Source organism: Etheostoma spectabile, chromosome 14, assembly GCF_008692095.1.
Source record: "Etheostoma spectabile isolate EspeVRDwgs_2016 chromosome 14, UIUC_Espe_1.0, whole genome shotgun sequence".
Taxonomy (NCBI): domain Eukaryota; kingdom Metazoa; phylum Chordata; class Actinopteri; order Perciformes; family Percidae; genus Etheostoma; species Etheostoma spectabile.
Window position 1 is genome coordinate 5,995,322 of NC_045746.1, and position 22,600 is coordinate 6,017,921.

General features: G+C 40.3%; 3 long non-coding RNA genes across 3 annotated transcripts in view; 2 read left to right on the top strand and 1 right to left on the bottom strand.

Annotated features, from left to right (window-relative positions):
* LOC116702149 (uncharacterized) overlaps positions 1-5,634 on the top strand; it is a 17,309-nt gene extending 11,675 nt beyond the window's left edge. The window contains exon 3 of the long non-coding RNA XR_004335082.1: positions 5,624-5,634. This is a non-coding gene — a long non-coding RNA (uncharacterized LOC116702149). The remainder of the gene's footprint in view (positions 1-5,623) is intronic.
* On the bottom strand, positions 2,093-20,768 carry LOC116702152 (uncharacterized). Its single transcript, XR_004335085.1, has 3 exons — positions 20,664-20,768; positions 4,650-4,654; positions 2,093-2,103 (listed from the first exon to the last, which is right to left on the bottom strand). It is a non-coding gene; the product is annotated as an uncharacterized LOC116702152 (long non-coding RNA).
* On the top strand, positions 7,535-14,651 carry LOC116702125 (uncharacterized). Its single transcript, XR_004335059.1, has 3 exons — positions 7,535-7,545; positions 11,755-11,760; positions 14,212-14,651. It is a non-coding gene; the product is annotated as an uncharacterized LOC116702125 (long non-coding RNA).
* Positions 20,769-22,600: the final 1,832 nt, after the last annotated feature.

The following is a 22,600-nucleotide window of genomic DNA, read 5'->3' on the forward strand; positions in this document are numbered from 1 at the left end:
ATGCCATCAGACTCTACAACTCCTCACTAGGGGGAGGAGAAAATAGGGTAACAAGGACAGAACAGGAAGGAAGGAAGGGAAGGAGTGGTAGCCACTCTTTCAATGTGCAATTACGTAAATAATAATCTACTTACATACATACCTGGACACTCTTGACTATTTGACTGCTCTTAACTGTTTTATTTATGGTAAAGGTCTTCGTATAGCTAAAAGTTTATTGTTATTGTCATTTTATTACTGTTTTTTCTATACTGTATTTTTTATCCTCCCTATTCTCTGTTCAAATGTCTTGTAAGCTGCTGAAATCTGCTGTTGGAAATTTAATTTCCTTGCGGTGGTCATCCCAAAAGGATCAATAAAGAGAAGTCTAAGTCTAAGCCTAAAAGACTTTCAATCGGGAAACAATGGTTGGATTGGAGTTTCCAGAATCTAAAGGGGCTGAATCATAAATAATGGCCTTGATGGAGAACCAGCCTCCTCCTCCAGTCTGTCTGCTCCAGTTGGTATGGTGTTGGCGGAACACTTTCCCTGTCAAGGAAACCAGAGTATAATAGCCTACACATGTTAGTGATTACAGTGAAGAGTGATGAGACCTGATGATCTTTTCTGTCTCTTTGTGTCTCTGTCTCCCTATTTTCATCCTTTCGCCACCTTATTTTTGTCCTATCCCCAAGACCATAGGTATGTCACCAGATACAATACTCTAAAGCATAAGTCACATGAAAAGTATCTGGTTTGACCAGAACTTTGCTTCGCAGTGTTTGGCATCATCATGGCTGAGACTAAACGATACTAGTGGGAAGCGATCTATAAATCTAACAGCTTAAGTTTAAAATGTATAGGTTAAATAGGGACTATGCACTTTTTGAAAGAAGTAACATGATCTTCCTATTTCAAATTAAACATTTAACTTACAGGCAATAAAGTTTACACTTACTACTTAGGTAGCTTACTTACTACTTCTTTGAATAGTCATTTCTAGAAAAGCGCTATGTAAATACAGTCCATTTACACCTGACCATACACCGGCTTAAATTTCAGGCTAATGCTTTATCCAACAATAACAATCCCTCTTTCTCTGATGGCACAAGCAGCCAGACTGGGACCAGCACCCCTCTAGAGAACCCCCCTTCTTTGAGGCTACGACAAAGATTAAGCACCTCCAGTCAGTCGACAACTCCACGACCTTGGGCAATGAGAAGCAGAACGATGTTCTATGAGTCTGCCAGTGAAGATTTGTCGAACCTAATCTGCACCATCAGGAAACCTCTTGAGAGCCTAGGCTCACAGAAAGTCACTGAGGATGACATCAACACATATTACAAAAACTTTAAGAGCCGAATACCAAAGATGTCACCACATTTGCTGCCACATTTTCAGCATGAGGTGAACAGTTCAAATACGTAGTAGATCAAGTTTCAACATTTTATTGATCAGAACTTTAATATATTTTGATGTTCCTCTGTTCTGTTCATATTATTTTAGTGAGAACTCATAAATAACTACAAATAACTAACGTTAGGGAAATCTGTTTTGTTACACGTTTCTGGATTCTTTTTTAAATACACTGTATATCGGCCGATATATCGGAATATCGGATTTTTAAATAACCAAATATTTGTATGGGTATCGGCCTTAAAAATCCTTTATCAGTCGAGCTCTAAAGTGGAATAACCTTCAGAAGAATGAACTTGGACGTCTTCAAGTGAACAGTAACATTTAGCAGGTGAAAACAACCCCATTAATTACACACACTGGCAGCAGGACATCATGACAAAGTATTTTAGCGTGGATTACTGTTCTTGTAGTCGCAGCCAGGTGTTTTTCGCTTTCTTTATTGATGCTATTAATTGATGCTCTGCCTTCCGACAGCAGAGTACATGTGAGTGGCCGTTGCACCATCAACCACTTCTCAACACCTCCGCTCTGACCCTTGTAGCCACAACACGCTTCTGTCATGTAGAGTGGAGGAGAATCAAGACTTTAGATTCGCCATGGCAATTTGATCTCAGACAGAAAAGTGGGGAAAGTGGAAAAAAAACACAGATAAGGTGACTTGACAACTGTTAGAAGGAAAGAGAAGACTAATTGTGACTTTTTTTCCTAGATGAAGGAACATCAGCAAAGTGTGACATTCCTTCAGTAGCAGTAGTGATCCTCGGGGAGAATAACATCCCTCCTGTTCACTACCGGCCCTCAGATCACAGAGCCGCTGCAGCAGTTTTAACATAACGCTCAGCATGCACACATTTACTGGAGTAGATTGGCCAGTGGTAGAGTAGTGTGTAGTGTAGATATCTGGTTTCCATGTTGAAAGCGCTAAAAAACTACAAATCTGTATTAATGTAACCTTAATGTACATAAACAAAATCTCCCTGTTCCAAATTGTAGAAATTGTACTGTATGATTTGATGTTAATAATTCAGAACTACCAAATGGCGTCAATATACAATGGTCTTGCTCACTAAAGAGCAAATAAGATTAGTTCTATGCAGAGATAGCATTACTGTAAAAAATGTTTCTGTAATAGTGTTAGTCCTTACTTTTTGATTTTTTTAAATGAATTTTCTAGAAATCTTGCATGTTTTCGGAAAATATAAATTGAAGGACTTGATTACAGACACAGTTTTTTGCATTGTGCAGTTTGTGTATGAACACATTTACTTATACCGGAGTCAGAATAACAGTCTTAACTATGTTTACTATGAAATATAAGAAGGTTAGTTATGAGCGGCTGTTGATCATCATAAGGCAAATTATTATTGAACTCGAATCCTGCCGGCCAGAAGTTGATCAATTCTAACTATTGAAAGAAATTAGAAAATGTATGTAATTCTATAGCTAAATGTACTGTAGTTCATAGCACTACAAGGTAAATAGAGAGAATGATATGAGACACATCATCAGTTTCTGCAAAATTTTCCTCCAAATCTAGAAATTGCCCGTTGGTGGATATCTCATGGGGCCAGTGTCCATTTTTTTAAAGATTCAAATTTCTTCCTTGACTCAAATACAACTGGGACAAATATTATTTCTCTTGTGGTGGTCACGGTATTGAAGAACTAAATTTGAAAAAGTCAACAGCAGCATCTTTTTTACAGAGTCCGTGTCTCCAAGGCTGTATTGTAAACTGGTTAAAGCAGGCCCTAATGGCCCCAAGTTCACTTTGTGGAATTGAATGTTAGGCAATTTTATTCACTATTAATCTGTTTGAAATTATGCAGCACTAAAGCAGAATGTAAACTGAAATAATTTTAAGGTGGCTTTTACATTGTTGATATAATGTTGAGGCCTTATCTTGCAACTAGTGGACCTGATTGTTCCTGTAATGTCTTCATAGGGACTTTTAAACCAAAAAGTACAAAACAGAGTAAATAAAATTAATATATATTTGCATGTCTAAATACAACTTCAGATAATTTAGAAATTGATGTTCATGGGCAATAATGTCTGAAAAAAATCACTTATTTCTGTGATTGAAAGATGGTTTTATATACTCCATCCCTGAAACATTATTATTTTCGATAGAAATAAAGAAGCAAGGGCTTACACTGTTCATCAGCAGGACACAATCTCCTGCATGAATCACTGGACACTTCATCACCACCACAGAGCTGTTTGTTCTTCTGCTCTCTGCTGATTCTTAATTCCTACTGTAGGTCTTTAACAGAGTCACTGTTTCCTAGTAACAGCTCGTTCTTCATCCCGAGCTGCGGCTGTGAGCCGGCAGCGGGTCTGACAGGAAGGCGATGCCGACTAATGAGACTAGATGCATGGGCGAGCATCACCTGGGGCCAGCCAAGTTAATAATTTCCATTCAGGGCAACAGGGTCTTTGCACACAGGCGATGGGTAATAAACTGTCCGTAGAAGGCCTTTTCACTTGATCAATGACTTTTGGAGCCAGTCTCAGCTAAGAGGGAGTGTTTGTTGGTACAACGCACACATTATTAAATTTTTATTAAACGCCTTCGGCCTTCTGTAGGGGACAAAGCAATCCAAAGTAGCGGTGATGTCTGGCTGGCACTGACTACCATCTGAGGTCATCTTCTGAATCCCCCTCATATTGAAATGGCACAGTGTCCAGACTCCTTGAGAAAACAAGACAAAGCCATCCACCAGTCGCTCAGTCAAGTTCATACAGCCACGATACGGATCAATGCTTTGCAAAGATTTGTTCTCTTCTCTTGCACCGGCCACTTTTGAGATGTGGACGAGCCTGCACTTTCCCAAAGACTTTTCCCCATCGCACCCCTAATTAGGTAGGAACTTTCCATTCTCATAAACGTCGATGCGACCATCAAAAGGAGGAATGCTCGGAAACAGAGACGAAAGCTCCAGGAATCACAATCTTCAGGCTGAGGGAAGCCTCACGGATTACTATTTACAGTGTCACAGGCCTGGGAAGCCAGGGAGGAGAGGAAAAATAAAATGAGTTTGGAGTGATGGAATATTTCGTAGAATGTCTTGCCAGACCACTGGTGGGTGGTGATATACAGCAGCCATGCTTAAGCATAGCATATTATAACTTACAGCAACCATATATATTCATAATGGACTTCAAAACAAAGGAGTCAGACACACATAGAAGGGCACAGTACGGGGGAGGTTTTGAGGTTTTGTCTAAGAGGGAAGTTGTGGATGCATCACAGAAACTAAGGGAAGCTTTTAAGCGGTTGTTGTTAACATGTTAATGTTAATGTCTAGCAGGTATAATGTCTATCATGCTCACCATCTATTTTGCGTGGTTAAGGCTGATGGGAATTGGTTGAAACAGGGTTCTCTGAGCATCTTCCAGTAGCATGCAACTAAACAAAGTGCCTCTTAGTCTAGAATTGCCACAGCAATCCCAGGAGGAGAAAAAAACGCTCTGGGTTGTCTGCATTTCTTTAAACCAATCATGTCGACTTACGGACAAAGCAACGCCGGCTCTGCAAAATAGTCTCGGGATAGAAGCTGTTTTGGTGGAACATTTGCACCCCGCAAAAGAAAACGCCACATAAGGGTTAGATGTTAACTGATATAATTTGCTCTTACCAGTGTATCGCTGCGTGTCTATAACAATCCCAAAACGTCCCAGTTAGAGACTAAAGGCTGTAAACAAATTCCTTGTAAATCATTTAAATCGTTCACTAAAAGAACCAAGCAGCCCTGCCTTGATGCTCAATCCACTTTTTTTTTTATTTTATTTTTTTTACTTGCAGTTTTCAGCGTGCAGCTTGCTAGCTCAAAGGTTAAGGTTTCCCAGCAAAGCGTTTTTTGAAAATGGCAACACACAATTGTCTTTGGTGGCAAAAAGCACTGGGCGCAAGTACAGTCCCTCTGTAAAATAGCCTCAGGAAAGAACATAGTTTTGGTGGAACATGTGCATGTAGAGAAATGAGCTATGGAATTAATGGTGTCTGTCGAAGTGCGTGATGAGAATTTGTAATTTGACTGCGGTTCTTGCTCGGAAGACGCTTCCAGGATCGACCGTTTAAAATGGCAGCACAAAGAAAGTGGAAGGTGAGGGATATCAGGCCAAAAAATACTGGAACAATCCAGTAAATGAAAAGTCGTTAATACAGACTAGGAGATCACCACAGCGATTCATCCTGAGGGGAACATGAATGTCTCAGCAAAAGGAACAGTCAGAGGATGATCAAAGTCTTTAGGATTCATCATTTGTGAATCATGAATTCTTTCACAAAACGTAGTGCCAATCCATCCTATGGTTGTTGAGATGTTCCAATCTGAGCAAATGTGGTGGAAGACAACCCAACCAAGTGACATTGCAATGCCCAGAGCCACGGGAGACTAGCTTGTTTGTTGGCATTGTGCTGATAATTTATGGTTAAGAACAATGTATGTTTTATTTAAGAATATAAGGGGGTATTATAAAATGCATTCAATAAAAAAAAAAAACATTCAGACACATCAGAATTCTTCTCCTGGCTTCTAAGGGGCTTGACTAAAACTGTAGCATTGAAATAAACTTGCATCTCAACAGCATCTCAGCAGTAGCTTTTCTGGGAACGGGGAGTGTAATTTATTCCTTTTCACCATCCACATCCCTAAAGCTGGGCTGTTGAATTTTAAACCCAGACTTTATTCAAATATTGATTCCTATTACTCATAATCGTGCGGCGCAAAGCAGAGCTTTTGTACCGAGAAAACCTGTACTAAACACACTGTAATGGAGCAATTGCTTTGGCCTTGAAAACTATGATAAATATATCCTTTTGGAAAATGAGAAACACAGAATCCATTGTGAGTGGAAGTGAAATGGTTCTTGCAGCCAAGCTAGGATGAAACAAATGTGATGTTGGCGTTGAATTCAATAGTTCTCCTTGTGACAAATTGAAGCAGCACAACTAGGTGGAATGTAGCCAAAAGTACAGCTGAGCAGAAATCCAAAAGTCAGTGTAATTAATAAAAACCTGTTTGAAAGCATTTTGGAAAACACACTCAATGACTTGCACCCTCCAAGAGGTCTGTGCCTTCTAGAATAATTCTAGTGTTGCTGGTCCCGCAATTCCCTTCTGTTAAATGCTCTAAGTAGCACATTGGTAGTAGGCCATAGCACAGAACAGATTAGCCCTTCTTCACTAGCCATATGTACAGTATGTACATTGATTATAATCCTTCTTAACCTACTGTACCTTTCAGGGCGGAGCCGTCTCTGAGGATAATCTTACACATGCACAGCTGCTGTCAGCCTCTACATCTATCTATAAAAAGAGAAATCTGCGTGTGATTCTTGCGCATGCGCGGTACAGCAGCGGGGTCGCCAAAGCAACTCAGAAGAACTGTAATGTGTTTGGACTGTTTGACACAAGTCATGTTCGTTTTCATTGAAGCATGTAGTTATATGGGTAGGTATATGGCCTTTACACAGAATATTTATCCGTTTATCAGTGTGTACACTCCAGTTGTGGAGGAATTAATTGCACATATGCATTAAACAAAGTGTTTTCCAGAGTAGGAATGAATGAAGATGAATGTATGAATTTAGGCTCATAACTTAGCATTATCATACCCAACTGCAATTACTGCAGACCTCTTACTAGTGTATGTAAACATGCAATGGCAAACACTGTTGAAATGCAACCTTTTGTTTAAAAATAAAAACCCATTTATAAACCCATCCGGAAAATCGGAGGCCCGACTCTCGTCAGAAGACTGTCAAATTGCTCCCCGTTGAGCCAAAATTACCCCTGGAACCGGTCCCATTCCCCCAACTGCTCTCTGGACCTGAGAGTCTTGTGCACCAACACCCTTCTTGCTGCTGCCTTCCTCCGTATATCCCCCAACCAGGGCAAGTGCAAAGGCTTTCTTTTAGTTCAATGACAGAAACATCTTTGCCACCAAATCCCTTCTGGAATCGCTGTGTATCCCGTGTGTATTGTACACAATGTCGCATGTACAACACGTCTGATGTAAGTACCGGACGCAGATGTGACGTGTATTCAAATATTGGTGCATGTATGACGTAAATTAAAAAACTCTTGCTTGCATGTACAAATTGTTTAAAATGAAAACAAGCAAAACTAATAATGACTATGATGTTTTATTTAGCAGAATGACATTAAGTCGTTCTATACTATTCAATATTTTCTTATATTTCCCTCGGTTCCCCCCTGACTAATTATTGGTCCTCCCTGTGCCACCCCACTTCAAAGAGCCTGGAATTGCCATTGGTGGGATGGGGAGCAAGTACCATTTCATTTACATTTCGCCGGATGTCCCTAATTTTTGGGCGGATGTCGGTCAACTTCCACTTTCTTCGTGTAGGAATTCTAAACTCTGTTTACGAGGACTATGGTTAACTGCTCCTCAGATCTCTGCAGTGTAAATCCAGAGTTCAACCAATCTTTTTGGCAAGGTTACTCTGAAAACTCAGCCTAGAGTAGTTTTATTCTCCCCAAAACAAAAGACTGTTTTTATTTTTTTTAAACTACAACAAAAATATCGCAATTGTTTTTGCAACTTTCTGTCTCTCACAACTTCATTGCAACACACATACAAAAACATTGTAATTTTATTGCAATTTTTTTTACAAAAGCTCCCGCAACATGAGGCATTTTGGGTCGCAACAATCCCAAACAAAGTCCGCAAAATCCTGGAGGGGCTGAGTATTGTCCGGAGTAGTACTGCAGGGCTGTGCACTATCGATTATAAAGTGTGAGTCTTCGCCTTTTGTTTTAGGTGATTTTGTCAGATGATGTCGCAGTTAAAAACTCATGATTTTAGCAGTGCAAAAAAAACAAAAAACATAACATAACCAAACAATCGGCCCGCAACAGGCACACGCTCCAGACGGGGACTGCACTGGTATAGTAGTGGTGCACTAGTACAAATGGTGGGAATGTATTTTAAACATTAGTTTTCATATGTGATATATAAATTATGTCTGTCCAAACCCCTTCACTGGATATTCTGTGTGCTGTTTGGCTTTGTCAAAATCTCATCTGGATCTCATATGTCTTCTGATATGATTCATCTCTGGATACACACACAGCCTTCCTTCTCAGTCACTCTCACACACCAGTGTGCTATGCTATACGCAGTGTAATGACATCCACTGTGCAATATACATACTTTACTTGTTTTTAGTCTTTTTAGTATAAGCGCCAAAAACGTTTTAACTCTGACAGTTGAATGCTTTTACTACCATGGTTTTGTAAAGCAAAATAGAGGTTATAATAATTATCGCTGAAATATGCACAAAGCCTATGTAATTATCAAAGCCGGCCAGAGCCTGCACATTGTTTTATAGTTGTATGAAGGTAAAGGAATATCACCATCTGTTTACATCTTTAATATTCCGTTCTTGCAGTCAATGAAAACAGGTCATCCAGAAGTGAACCTTCACTGTATGCCAAACTAAAATCTTGCAAAGATCATGGCACAGGGTTAGTATGTGACCTTTCAAATATGTACTTGACCTAGCTTTAATGTTTCACCGGGTGTTGTTTCGGCATTTCCCCATTCGCCTTCAGTTAGCAGCCCTTTCATTAACATTCCTTGGATTTTTTTGACGCAAGCCAAAGTTGGAAGCGTTCATTCGGGCCAAGGAGGAACACACTCATATGGTTGACATAAGAAGAGAGCGGAGCAGACGTAATTTCCACTTTTTGCCACTTAGCGGTGTTTACTTTCCATTTGCGTCTTCTCAGAAGTCTGTGCCTCCTCTTGTCATTACCAATTACCAGTGGTGGAATGTAAGTAAGTAGATTTACTCAAGTACAGTACTTAAAGATCCAATATGTAATATATTTACTGTAATAAATCCAAAAATGACCCCAATGCTTCATCAGATTTTAAGGAAACATGCTAAGTTGAAATACTATCTTTTCTGACAACAATGCTAATAACAGTATTTTCTCCTTTTGAAATTTCCGTTCCATGACAGAATTTCTGTTGGTGTTTTGGCCAACTGCCCAATTTCACAGCCAGGCCAGATTGCCAGATGTACTTCTGAAAACGTAAAATCAGCGTGCTACAGCTGTAACTTTTGGGATCAAGGGAAATAGATTCTACCCGACCTAAAAAAAAAAAACTGTCATGTTTCTAACAGTTGCGTGACCAGAGACGTAAGAAACCCCGGGTAAAAGGACGCTGAGTTGTCTAATTTCCTCTGGAACGGAAAAGCATTAGCTTCAGGCTAATTTATCACAGCTACTAGGGGCATTTTGAAAAATGAAATTACATTTTATGTCATTTCAACATTTGTGTAGCTACTCACATTGAATTATATACCTATAGTACCTGAGTTGTTTACTTACTCGCAAAAACAATTGAGACACAGCCAGTAAAGTGATCTTGACTGGTCCTGGCTAACGCCGCCATGCTAACACTGCTAACTGCTAACGTTACCGGAGGACCAGGCCAGCAGCCCACAGCTGTTTACAGTGTGCAGCGTGTTCAGCGGCCGTAGCAGACAGCATGTTGGACCTTTAATCCTCATGTTGTCCTCGGGTCAAATTGACCCATTTTCCTCTATCAATGTTCTTTTTAATTCCCCAAAATAACATGATTGATTCCACACAATGCTCTTTGGAAAGTACAAATCTCTACTTTCATTAATTTTTGGGTGTCGTATTCAATTTTATAGCATTTGAAAAACAAATGGAAGTGGTTTCCAAATAGTATTGAGTGAAAGTTGACATATTCCAGTCTGTGATTATCCATCAACATCCATTCCTTTAATTTTAGTCTAAGTAATTCCTAATTTCTGCTTTTCTAACTCAAACATTAGGTATAATTTCCTATAAATGAGGTTTATTGACCATAAATTCCAAAAATAACTGTAAAACTGAAGTTAATAAGTTAGTGTAATGTAGTGTTGCAAATGTCAAAAAAAGGGACATTGGAAAAAAGGGACAGAAATGTAGGAAAAAAAGTTAAAAATATTAATAAAAAACATCAATAAAAGTGTTGATTTTCAATATTGATGGGAAGACAACACAAGGGTTAAGTATATTGGACCTAAATTGAATGTACTTGTACTTTATACAAGTTTTTTTCCCTTTTCATGCCACTTTCTACTTCACTACATTTCAGCGATAAATAGTTTTATTTACTCCACTACATGACAGCTTTAGTTACTAGTTACTTTATTTAATACACAAAACACAAGTATAAGAAATACCATGTTATATTATGAATTGAACTAACCAACAACACATAGGCCTACAAGTCCAGCTGAAATGATTAGATCATTAAACACTGAATTATACTGACAGAATTGTTTGGATTGCTTCCATTTCTAAAATGGGAGGATTTTTCTGCATTGACTACTTTTAATACTGTAAGTACATTTTCTACTTTCACTTAAGTAACAATTACAATGCAGGATGCCTACTTGAAGCAGAATCTCTTTACAGTGTGGAATTAGTAATTTTACGTTGTAAAGGATCTGAATACTTCTTCCTACAACTACCAACTCGGAGGTGTTTGAGGTGTAGCAGGTGGAAAAGGACTGCTACACAGATGTGGGCTCATTTGAAGGGGACATTGTGTCATAGCAGTGGAAACAGTGGCAACAGTGGCACTCCATGTCCATGGAGAGCCAAATGACTCGAGCCCCAGATGTTAAGAGGCTCTTTAATGTGTCTGTAGAGCTGATCTGATGACATGTTATGATATATAACAGTCTCTGGCAAAAGATGACTGCGCTGGTCACGTTGCATGAACATGCGCTGTATTATTATTTATTGCTTCTTCTCCTCCCTCCTGCCAGCCTGCTAACTATTGCAAGGTGAAATGTCTGACAGATTTTAAAGGGCCAGTTCACTTAAATTACAAAAACACATTTTCCCCTCTCACTCCTACTGGAGTGTTACGTAGATTGCTTTGCCAGGTTTTGTGATATCAACCACAGAGATTTCTGGCACCACCCTCAGTGCAGGTGAATGGAATTTCGTTTGTGGTGCTGAAAGCTTCGGAAACATTGAAAAGGAATAATCCACAGACCTCACTCCCAACCCGTTCCACTATGTGTTACTGTCAAAAAGAAAAAAGGCAGGTACATTTTACTTATAGTGGCCACAATCACAAATTTGCCTCAAAAGGGATTTCCAATCTGTACAACACACAGTCCATCAAATAAGAAAAGTTCAAAAGAAAACAGGCGGCCGGTGGATTTCCTTGTGAAACCAAGACAATTTCTGGTCAAGGCATATTACTGTTTTTAATTTAGTTCATATTAATTTTCTAAGCAACATTTTTGTGTTTTTTCGACACCACAACCCTAACTTACATTCACCTCCAGCATTATGTAGCTTTTTTTATTCATGAAAAAAAAACGGAGCGAGGTGGGGGAGAATTTTCCCCTGGGGATCCCAAGAATAAAAGAAACAACCATCAAAGCAGATATTTTAACTTATTCATCTGAAACAAAAAACATCTACATCAAACAAAAAGAATGAATTTGCATGATTGTGTTAAAAAGAATATTTACTTTTAATATAATGGAAACATATGCTTATTTACCATCCCTTGATTAGTTTTTGGTTATCTTTGTATGGCGATCCCAACTGTGGCCACCCCAATAAATAAATAAATAATAATAAATGTACGTCAGATTTTAAATTTTCTAGTTGTATGCATGCCTGTCTCCTTTAAAATGACAAGAGTTAATTAATTAACCTGTGTGAGGTGGCATGTGTTACAACCGATGGTTGTCCCAATTGGACAGGAAAAAATGTCGGACTTCTGAAGCGGATGCAAGATAAAGTGACTGAAGTGAACTCCAAACGGAAATTGGTATTTTTGCATTGTATTATCCACGCAGGTGCTGTGTAAGTCAGTGCTAAAACGGAACCATGTTATTGATGTTGTAACTTCATCAGGGCAAGAGCATTAAATCACAGGCACTTTTAGAGGAGCCTGAAACTGAACATGGTGACATAGGCTACCACACAGCTGTCAGGTGGCTCAGCCCGGGCAAGGTGCTTAAAAGAGTATGGGACCTGAGAGCAGAGATGCCAGAGTTTTGTGATATGAAAGGCAAAGACATCCCAGAGCTCTCAGATTTAAACTGGACGGCTGATCTTGCATTTGCTGTTGATGTCACTGAGCTAATGAAATGCAAAATAGTGACATAATGTTGGCACTTTGTACTATGTCTGCTTCACTCTTTCATGTTCTAAGAAAAAAGTTTGAAAAAGCAAATTCTGTAGACTATAAAAAAAAAATAGTAATAGCACTTACTTAATTATTTAAAAAGTTAATTGAACGCTATTCTTTGAAAAATGGTGAAAAACATGCATTATTTGGTCACAATTGCATTCATGACTGTTGAATAAATAGTGACATAATTGCATTTTGTTCTATGTCTTCTTCACTTTTTTCATGTCCCTATCATAACATTAGTTTAGAATATGATGGTTTGGGTTAAAATTACCTGACATTACCTCAATTCCCAAAGGTTAGTGTGTGACGCTGAACATGACTTTGCTAAGTGAAAAAAAAACTTGATGCTTATTTTCATTTACAAATGGGACTCAAACACACAAAAACTGGACCTGATGACAGCTAGCCTGCCAACCTAAAGGCATTGGTTCCATTTCAACATTTGTGGGGTGGGGACACGTGAAATGGGGGCTCTGGGGGTCCTCCCCTTTAATATTCTGACCATTAAGCAAGCAAGAAAGCACACTTTTAGTCTTTGATATTTTCTTCAGCACTTTGCTTGAAAAACGGACATCCTAAACTGCTGTTTTTTTTGTTAAGTATTGTTTCTAACTTTCTCAAAACCTTAAGTTTAATTTCATCTTTGGGTGGGACTCTGCTGCGGTTTGATAGGCTTCTCTGATCGTGTGATTTCAGAGAAACAACTCAGAGTGGTTACTTACATTAAAGCTGATCGGAACGACAGAGCACGCTCAGCACTGCTTTAAGTCACGCAAAAATACTGAGCAACATTTTATAATACTGCCTGTTATTAAAAGTAATTGTGTAAATGTCGGTGAATGCTGATTACAAACACACACACACACAGACACTCACGCACCCAGACACGCACGCATGCACACTCTTCCCCCCCCTCTTTCTTGTCCGCCTCTGTGGTTTTAGACTGGTGTAAAGGACGTTGATTACTGGATAGACAGCTGATGCCGCAACGTTTCCTCTGATGAGGAGATAAATAAGTCATGATTGATAAAAGAAGAGAAAGAGAAGCTGCTGACTAGTGGGGGGTGTAGCGCGTATTTGAGCCGAGTTGTGTCAGTGGTTGTCGACCTCGTAGCAGAATGGCTGCAGTCACAGAGCTCTCTGTCCTGCTGTTTGCTCCCAATAACAACATCCATGCAGGAGAACAGATCATCATCCAGGGGGACGGGAGCTCTTACACCTTCACCTTCTCCAACAACACCAACTCCTGCCTGATCGCCAGATCTGTTGATGAGGAAAAGCTTGTCCGGTGGAAAACCTCTGGTCCAACCACTCCTCAGAACCTGAACACCTGAAACAACGACTGGTCAGCAGAGTGAATACTTCTTCTTGCAGCATCCTCCACCTGACCCATTCAGACGCCGGCCCGTACCGAGAAGAGTGCTGGACTGAGGGCAATGTAACCCGTGACAACAACATCACTATTACTGTTTGTACTTCAGTAGATGGGATAGAAATCACATCGGCACTTTGAAAAACAGTGGACGTGCCATGTCTGAGACCAGCAGGTTTTTTGGATGTCCAGTGGTTCAAACAGGACTCTAGATATAAGCAGGGAACATGAAGCAGAGTTTTTGGGGACAAGTCGACATCAGTGATGGACAATGTTACAGGAAGATACCAAGTGGTGACAGACGCATCAGCTGTTCATGTGTCCAACGCCACAGCAACAGACTTTACAGGCTACAGATGTCTGGTGATGGACCAACAGCAGTGTGTTAGAAGTTATACTGTCGGGTTGAGAATATGGTTGTTGAAGACAATCTACAGCTCAGTGGGAGAGACCGCTGTGTTGCCGTGCACTATCACTGACTCCACTGATGAACAGCCTCCACATTGGTCTAGTCAGATCTCCTCTGACATAAGACTACTAAACCACACTGTTCCTTCAGTAGACCAAAACTACTCGTTGGTGTTTTCATCTCTAATGTGAAATCACTCAGGTCAGTACTACTGTGCAGCTTCTAGGAGAGACCAAACGTATGATCTTACTGTGTCCTATAACTAACGTTACCATAATAGTAATTCATTCAACTGTGCATCCAGCTAAAACGGTGTAGCTACCTTTCTGAAACTGACGTTAAAGTTCGCAACCCCTGTAGAGTAACGTTAATAACCACTCACTTTATTCACCCATCAACGAACTTGGCCTTCGCAGTTTTAAACTCGACGAGGAGCTTCATTATTTGACCTATTGAGATTACACAGAAACGTTAGAAAGACAATAGGCTTCTGCGCCATGTGCTCAGCATTAAATAAGTCGGGGCTGCTGTTCATCCCATTTCACCTAAAGTCCCTTCATAACTTAATATGAAGTACTTTAGGAAAATACTCATGCACCACATCTACCTTCTCTTAGAGATATAGTGAAAAATCCCGATGCCATATTCACTTTCAGCTGCGTTGAGAGTTACGAGCGAGAGGCTGGACAAATGTCCGGCCACGGTTTATATACGCTGGGGTCCTTCACAGCACCCGTGTGCTTTTGGTATCCTGAATAATGCCTGTTGTGACGTTCACCAACAGATGATACAAATGCCATGAACTAAACGTGCAAGTCATAAAAGAGAGAGTACAAGAACATCTTCAATTCATAATGGCCATTCATTTTGAATTGATATAGACATACATTTTCACACTTTCATTCCTTTGTAGAAATTATGAAGTAAACCATGTGCGTGCTAATTATGTTAACATTATGACCATTACAGTTGACATTTACCTAGAAGAAGAAAAAACAGCAAGCGTCCTTTTTTAAATTATTACCACATGCAGGTACCTTTAGTTGCAGTGGTTGAACCATGGGGTTGAACTTCAAGTACCACCCACCGTCTCCCTTTACATGGATGCCAGGTTCTCGTGGGTTGAAAGGGAAAGCCGTATTTTAAGCACTATCCCCTCTTCGGTTCTACAACTTGTATCTGGCAACAGGTAAAGTGTCTTTTGAGTAGCCTACCATGTAAAGCACAATATAAATAAAATGTATTATTATTTTGCCTACTTTGCCTTAAAAGTGAGCAAAGGGAATTAATGTTCCTCGGGAAATGTACCTTAAGGACTAGGCTTAGTTTTACAACCATATGCACAAATCTCTATAAGGTATGTCTAATTCTAAATATCTTTGTACAATTAATGTCCATTAAAAACAGTAAGAAAGGGACAAAACTTAGAAAAAATAAGTGACTTCAATACACACTGTGAGTATGTGTAAAACAATACTCATGTTTCTTTTATTCTTCTGACAAGAAAAAAGATTAAGAAGTATTGTGGGGTTCCCAGCGTGATGAATGTAAACTACACTATATACGTATATAGGCCACGTTATTGGTCCAGTGAGACTTATTGAGAAGGTTATTAAACTAAAGTAAGCTATAATATAAAAGAAATTAGGCCTATATATTAAGGAGTAACACAAACTACCCTTTATTAGAGAAGGGCAAGCTGCACAAAGCTGCATTGTCCCACTTAATCTCCGGAGCGTCCTTTATAAACCTGAAGCTGCACAGACCACGGACGCCGCGCTGCTCATCTCTATTCATACAGAGAGACTGGACACCGTCCTGACTGGCTGGTCTCCCGGCAGGCAGCCGTCACCGGGCAGCCGTCACCGGGCAGCCGTCACCGGGCAGCGGCCGCACGCCAGGCAGCCTCAACACTACCCTCCCACCAGGAAAAGTCTTGACTCTCCCGATTGCCACTCCGCATCTGGCTGCCAGTGCAACCATTCTTACCATCTAAACAACTGCTGTAGTGGGGATTAAAATAAAACTCATGACAACAATAGTGACAAATAATGCATGTTAATAAAAATAAAGAAGAACACATTCAGAGGACAACGGAATAACTGTTACACGTTTAATTTGGATCAGAGCGGCAGCTGATTTTACAAATGAGACGCCAGGATTAGCTCTGGACCAGGCTAGCCGCAAAGAATTAATCTCCATGGTTACTTGGCTGGGTTTAATTCAACCTGGTTTCATGCAACTGAGTCAAAGCTAAATTCATCCAGGATAATTTAAATATCTAAGCTTAATCCCTTATCCTGGTTTCGTGCAACAGGCCCCTGATATAATAATACAAGTAAACTTGTATTCCTCCTCTCTCTCTGTCTCACTCTCTCTGTGTCTGTCTCTCTGTCTCTCCCCCTCTCAATTTCAATTCAATTGTTTAATTTCTATCCCCCCGAATAATGTGTGTATGAAGAGCCGTCAGCCCCTGTGGTTTTAGACTGGTGTAAAGGACGTTGATTACTGGATAGACAGCTGATGCCGCACGTTTCCCCTGATGAGGAGATAAAGAAGTCATGGTTGATAAAATAAGAGAAAGAGAAGCTGCTGATGAGGGTTGCCATGGCGATCTGACAGCCACATCCTGCATAGAGATATTAGCCAACGCAGGGACGTCTGCAGAGAGGGTTAGGGTAGGCAACAGAGTAGAATCTGAGTGAAGTCATATAGCCTAAAGAGCAGTTATAACATGACTACAGCTATTAAAAGTACCTTTCTCAAATGCTCTGTGAACTGGAGCCTCATACACACACACACACACACACACACACACACACACACACACACACACACACACACAAAGATGCTTTCCACTTTTTTTAAAAGGGGTGTAATTATATGTACACCCCCCTTCATAAATATGTGAATAAAGTAGATAAGAAAGATGACTCAAGTACCAAATGACTTACTGAATGTTGTACCAAATCATCACAAAGTGGTTTCATTTAATACATCTGGTCTGGCCAAATTATCACAAAGTGGTTTCATTTAATACATCTGTTTGTTTCCCTTAACTCTGACCCAGAGAACACTCTCTGCTAGAGTGCATTTATATAATAATAAATAAAAAATCACTATTTCACTCATGTTCCACTGTGCCATGAGGATAAGCCTTGTGGAAGTTTTTCTCACACTTCTCGTAAGGCAGGTAAGCGGAGAGGCTTTTCTTCCTTTCTCCCTTGATTAGGTACGACTCGCTGAGCATGAGCCAAAACAAGATGGTGGTGTGTTGAGCAAAGGACTGTAAAAGTGCTCTGATAAGTGTGTTATATCTGTTTCTCAACAGTGGGCTCAAAAAAGAAAGTAGTAAAGAGCATACAAGTTGACAGAAACATAGATAATACAACTATTTGACTTGTACCAAATAGACTCCTGTATTTTTGGAGCAACGATACTTTCAGCTTCACGTTACACACAGGAATAAAATCACAAAGCTCAAATATGCCAGCACATGAATGCCCACAAAAAGCACACTTGCAGTCTCTGACTTTTTATTTACTGCTTTGGCACTGCACAACAGGGACAAGGGATATATTATGGTGGAACATTTCTGGTCCTGGTTTCCTGGATTAATACTGACCAAATATAAAGTGTCAACTTCGATTTGGGTGTTCACGTGAAAATGAAAAGGGGAATTTAGTTGCTCGTGTTAAATCAGAGTACAGACACAGCATGATATCCTCATGAAAGGGGGACTGGCTTTCACTGGCTGTCCCATTGGTTGTGACATTCAGTGGTGTCACGCATGCCAACAGAAGGCAGGGAAGCTAAATCATGTGGTAATCAGCAACATTTAGGAAAAAATATATATGATTGACATAACAGTAATTCAACCTAAAGCTAAAACATGGGATTGCTGTCCTAACCCTGTCTGGTTGGTGTTTTTAGTTGTTCGGGTTGGTTAGTGAGCCTGTGCTGAAGGTAACGGCCTTCAGTAAATCTATGAGGACAAGTCTTTTTGGGCCAAAGGGCATCCCATTCTATCTAATTTATTAAGAACTAAAACAAATCTTGGAGCTGGCGAGAGAAAGTGATGACAAGTAGATATGAGACAAAACAAGGTTCCTCCCAGCCTGTTATGTAGATCAGGGTCCGTTTACCCCTGGGAAAGATTAGTCTTCTTGGGGAATGAGCACAAGTAGGTATTAGCCCAGTGACACAGCTCCATCTCCTCTCCCCTGGCTTACATAACACACTGTCTGGAGCTTCCTGGATTAAGTAAATGCACTGTGGTGAACGAGTGACTTTAATGCCACAGGAAATTAAATGTTTTGTTAGTTTTGCTTCAAACTAATGATCAGTGAACTGGCCCTGTAAGTGACTATATGTACTGTAACTTAAACATGTTTCTGATACTGTGTAATGTTCCATCTGATGATAATAAATGATCTGTAACAGCACACAAGACAGACAGTGAAAAGAACACTATTTTTAGTTTATATTATTGCCTCTGCCCGGGTCCGAATTTTACCGTTAAATGATTTACGGCAGGTAGGCGGCGCTACAGAGCACCTATTCTGATGGGTCACAGATTTCGGCTGAACACCAGAAAAGCCTGTGTTAGTGGGCATGCAAGTAAAAGGTAGCAGGATACGTCTTTTATGTAGGCCTAATTGTATTTTCATTTTAGTTTAGTGATATGCTTTAGTTATTGCTGGGTTGGGCTTTCAACAGATGGAGACTATTAAGAAATTGTAAATGATTCAAAACCGACATTAGCCAACATTAAATTACGTCCCCATTTCATTTAGCGGGGAAGTTTTATTCCTTTTAGTCCGTGTTGGCTTACTATTTTCTTTCCCCTTGTCCGCCAGTACTTGTGTAAAGCGTCCTTGGGTGGAATGAAATGTGTTATATTAATGTAAATTACCGTAATTCCTCAAATTAAGACCGGTAGTCAATTAAAAGCCGGACCTCTGATAGTGGGCGGGGGCGTGGATTAAGTAACATTCCAATGTAGCCACTGCCACAGTATGCCAAAATACCCAAATGTCATCAGAGATGGCAAAAGTACTCCCTTCCCGTACTTAAGTAGACGTAAAGATACTTGTGTTCCAAAAAAACTCTGGTAAAAGTGGAAGCACTGATTTAACTTCTTTACTCAAGTAAAAGTAACAATGGACAGGCTGTACAAGTAAAAGTAGCCTTGCAAATGACAACCATTTTTTATGCAACCTGGACCACACAAATGTTACTAGAGTGCACGCTGAGAAACTTCAGAGGGCATGGAAAAAAACTCGTTATATACCGTTGCCTGTATTTAAAATGGATGTCTGCCAATAGGCCTAAAACATCCAATATATGATTACTGTGACAGAGATGGGACTCCGGGTTTATACAATTCTGACTGAGCAACAAAATATGAATTCAGTTGTGATCAGTTGTGACTGTTGTACAGACGTATTTGCTGTTTCCAATGTGTTTTATTAGTTTCAAATAAAAATATATAGACTTGTCTTACATTCGAGTCAATACGGTATGACTGCCAAAGATCAACATGTTCAACAAGCATTGTCTTTCTGAGCTTCTCATGTAGACATTAGCATTGAGTGTTTCCCACAGTGTTTTTATTAGAAAGAGCAATTTGTGGGTGGGTGGGGGTCGATGTCATACGCTCATTTGCATATGTGTGACATCATTACGCAATTATTTGCATAAAGCTTAGAGAAATCTTTAGCCAAATAAGCACAAATTCAGTATAGGAATTTATTTTACCTTATAATTATTACTTAGGTAGCCTATCTTTTAAGTAAAAAAAGAAAATCTACACAAGGAGTAAAAAAAATCAATGAAGAATTCTCAAAGAAGGCTGGCTTGCCCAGGATCAGGCCAGCTCAGCTGCGTCTTTCTCCCGCCTCATCCCGCTGTCTCTCCTACCTACACCGGCGCCCGCACCCTGTCCCTTCTCCCCTTTCTACCTGCCCAACGCACATGGGGATGGGGGGGGTGGCTGTTCCTCTGCTCCTCGCAAAACAGATTCAGTGGGAGGTGACTGTTTTGGCGGCCACAGGAGAGAAATACCTTCCGTGCTAGCTGGACAATCGCTGGAAAGGGGGTCTGAAAAGTTACTAAATCTAGCAACAAAGTCGCTAAGTTGGCAACACTTGGCTTTCATGGAGACCGACGCTGTGTGCACAGAGGGGAGGGGAGGGCTGTGTGTGTGTGTGTGTGTGTGTGTGTGTGTGTGTGTGTGTGTGTCTGTGTAGAGTGACAGAGAGACGGAAGAGAGCAGGGAAAGAAAATGCAGCTGAACGAATGCATGTTTTAAGAAGCGTTAAAAAAATAACAAAACGCAATGTGTGGCAGCCTGCCACACACTAGTCTATGTGTGGGAAAGACTGATTTATATAAATACAATACAGCCTCAGAGCAGAGCTGCTAGCATGGCTGCAGACTAAGTGTTGTTTGTACTTGTGTGCGTATATATGTGTGTGTTTACATTGATGGCCCATTTCTACACTGCTCCTCTGACACACAGCAGAGATGTCTTGTGCCTTAAAAGCAAACACATGGATCCTATGTGCAGCTCTCTGTTTTGACATCCCGTATAGTGGAACGACAAACACACGCACACACACAGTATTTTTAGTTTGGCAGCAGTTCGCGCAAAATGGAAGTTAGGAATGAGCATTAGAGGGCCTCGCATGGTGTCGAGAAGAGTGGTGCTCTTCACCAGCCTTTGACACTTAATGTTTGAGGGGGCTGTTGTGAATATGATCAAGGAGTCTTTTGTTGCCCCTTAACTGGAAGGTCCTTGTCCCTTTGCCTGTGAATATCCTCAGCTCTCTGCACGTGTGAGGGAAATGCACAGAGAAGGTCAAATAGGCAGCTTGCAAAGAACCACAGAGTTTGCTCACAGACAGCCTACAGAAAAGATTCCACATCAGCGACCATATGTAATTAACTGTTTTAGGTAGGTAGCAATAAAACTGTATTCGTCCGTTCTCTTGAATTCCTGCCTCCGGCCACTGAGACTGTCTCTATCATGCAGGCCTGACCCAGAGGTTGCCAATTTGTGTTTGTGTCTTTGTCTGCCGCTCTAGTACAGGCATGTGGTTTTGGCGTGGAAACAAGAGAGGAGGACAGAGCTGCGGTGACGCGGGGGAACGGCGCTGGATGTGGAGGAGAGACAGGACAAAGACGAGATGGAGAGGACGATGTATTTCAGCCTAAACAAGCCATAAACAGAGCTAAGGTGAAGAGTTCATGCCAGGGGAAGGAGATGTATATAATTTCTAGTTCAAAAGTATAGAAACATGCTACAATTGAGCTCCGGCCACAACAGTGAGATAAACAAGACTCTCTTCTACTGTCATAACACAAGTGGAGTTTCATCATTCCATGAGAAGAGATTTACAGACTCTACTTGATAATCGGCCAGTGCATATTTAAATTTGTCATTCTTTAATTTCATTCAAAGCACTCTATCACTAAAAAAAGCCCAATTCACTCTGGTACCACGGTCATTTCACAGTCTGTCTATGTGCCTCGGGCCAGGCCTTTCTCACTGCCGTCCCTGCGAGACCAAATAAAGTCAAGGCAATTTCTGGTTGCTGATGTCATCTCCACCATTTAAATGATTGCCCTATAATCAGCCGCGTTCTGCTCTGTGATCGGAGTGGCCGGGCCAATCTGCCCTCGCCGACTTTTGTGGGACCGATGGCAGAAAAGATGAAGGAACATATGGCATCCTTTCAAGTCAATCTCTCTCTCTGCATTTGGTGGAACCGATGACTTAACTGATAGTTTGGACTTTTTTCAAAATACAGCTCACAAAATCAAATTTAAGCTACCATTAAATGAGAATTTATTCCGATGTTTGGCTGCCAGCGGATATAAATTTCACTGATTTTATTCAGGTCATGATGCTCATTCAGGGACCTGTTATGACAACTGACTTTAATAGCTGAAACGTGTGTGATGAATATCCTCATTTTGTAGCTAACACGGTTCATTTAAACCAGCAGCTTGGCGTTGTATATAGGTACTGCCGAATACAAAGCAGAGCCCGACCGAGTTTTAAGAATGCATATACATGTATAAAAAACAAAAAATCCAGAAACACTTAAAAAAACATAAACAGATTTCCTTAACAATAGTAATTTGTAGTTATTTATGAGGTCTCACTAAAATATTATGATAATAATTTGTTTTATT